Here is a 2,320-nt window from a genome sequence, read left to right on the forward strand (position 1 = left end):
AAAGCCTTGCAATTTCAGTCATGCGCATACCTACTTCATACTTCTCCACAATTTCCTTCTTTTTAAAATTTTTTTAAGGTTATTTATTTGAGAGAGAGAGAGAGAGAGAGAGAGAAAGAGCAAGCATGAGCCAGGGAGGGGCAGAGAGAGAGACACAGAATCTGAAGCAGGCTCCAGGCTCCGAGCTCTCAGGGGCTCGAACTCACAAGCTGTGAGATCATGACCTGAGCCGAAGACAGATGCTCAACCAACTGAGCCACCCAGGCGCCCCTTAGTAATTTCCTTCTTAACTTCCATCCTAATCCTCTCCTTCTTACTGCCTTTCTTTTCAACCTTTTCTGCATGGGGGCCATTGTATACATTTGCATGGATGTGGACTGCAGTGCAGTATTACTAAACTCTTGTCATATACTGTATTCAATGTACCTGGCAATAAGGTAGCAGAGGAAAGGGTCTATATCTGCAGACAGCCTGACCTAGAATGAAGCAAACATTCCTAAGCTTACTCTTGTATGGAAAACAAAGGACTGTCCATAGGTGCTTTGAAGTGACAAAAAATACACCAGTGCCAGTTGTGGGCACCTTCCAAGTCACTGATTCTGCCAGACTGTGGCCTGAGATTGAGCATCTGAGCATGGGAGATGATCACCCACAATCCCCCAGAGAGAGAGAGAGAGAGAGAGAGAGAGAGAGAGAGAGAACCATTGGCTTAATTCTTTTTTTTTTTTTTTTTTTTTTTTTAACATGGAAGCTTCATGAATTTGTGTGTCATCCTTGCACAGGGGCTAACCTTCTCTGTATCGTTCCAGTTTTAGTACATTGCTGCTGAAAGTGAGCACTGGCACGGTTATGATCATGTGGCATTTGGCAATACCTGCTACTCTTATTGCAAGACATTGTTTATCAACTTGAAATTTATTAGAAATATTTGCTCTTCTTGCAGAACGCTTATGCACTAAGTTATTCGCAACCCAAGGTTTTACTGTATTTTCATTTTAGTTTTCCTTTAAACAATTTTCCTTTTATTTTTCTTTTGTGATCCATCTTTCTTTAAACCAATAAAGATGTAGGAGTTCAGATTAAATATGATAAATTTCCAGAAACATACAACTTAATCAAGACTCATATGTAAATATAAAATCTGAACAGACTGATAATGAGTAAGGGGATTGAATTAATTATCAAATACTTCCCAACAAAGAAAGCCAAAAAGCAAATGGTTTCACTGGTGATTTTATGCAAACATTTAAAAACATAACTAATCTTTTTCTAACTCTCACAATAAAAGTTGAAGAGCAGAGCATTCCAGACTCATTTTTTAAGGCTAGTCTTACTTTTATATTAAAGCCAGATGAGGATACCACAAGAAAAGAAAACTACAGGTCAATATCTTTGATGAAAAATCTCAACAAAATATTTGCAACCCAATTAAGCAACACAGTAAAATCATCATACACCATGAACAAATGGAATTTATCCCTGTGATACGGGATAGTACAGCATATACAGATCAATAAATGTGATATACCACGGGAATAAAATGAAGGACAAAGCCATGTGATATTTCAATAAATTCAGAAAAACAGATTTTTACAAAATTCAACATTCTTTCATGGTAACAATTCTCAACAATATTTTGTGCTTTTGTGGTATCTATCAGTTGTAATGTCCCCTCTTTCATTTCTGATTTTATTTCAGTCCAGCTACAGCAGTTCTAAGAGGGAAATTTATAGCTATATATGCCAACATTAAGAAAAATGAGGGGCGCCTGGGTGGCTCAGTCTATTGAGTGTCCAACTTTGGCTCATGTAATGATCTCATTGTTCTTGCATTCAAGCCCTACTTCAGGCTCTGCACTGACAGCTCAGAGCCTGGAGCCTGCTTCACATTCTGTGTCTCCGTCTCTCTCTCTCTCTCTCTCTCTCTCTCTCTCTCTCTCTCTCTCTCCCTCTCTCAAAAATGAATAAACATTAAAAAAGAAAGAAAGAAAAATGAAATTTCTCAAGTAAACAACCTGACTTCATATCTCAAGACAATAGAAAATAGAACAAAACTAAGCCCAAAATTATCACTAAAAAGGATATGACAAGGATTAGAGCAGAAATAAATAAAACAGAACAGAAGAAAACTCAATGGAAAAAGATCAATGAATCTATGAGCTGGTTAAAAAAAATAAATAACAAGCCTTTGGCCAAGGAAAAAGGCTTTGGCCTATTAACAGTATCATGAAAAAATTTAAAAAAAAATTTTTTAATATTTATTTATTTTTGAGAGACAGAGATGACAGAGCACTAGTCGGGGAGGGGCAGAGAGAGAGGGA

General features: G+C 37.2%; 1 pseudogene; it reads right to left on the bottom strand.

Annotated features, from left to right (window-relative positions):
* Positions 1-737: 737 nt before the first annotated feature.
* On the bottom strand, positions 738-838 carry LOC128776287 (U6 spliceosomal RNA; annotated as a pseudogene).
* Positions 839-2,320: the final 1,482 nt, after the last annotated feature.

The sequence above is a fragment of the Panthera pardus genome, unplaced genomic scaffold, assembly GCF_024362965.1.
Source record: "Panthera pardus isolate Hobbes unplaced genomic scaffold, ASM2436296v1 HiC_scaffold_12, whole genome shotgun sequence".
Lineage (NCBI taxonomy): Eukaryota > Metazoa > Chordata > Mammalia > Carnivora > Felidae > Panthera > Panthera pardus.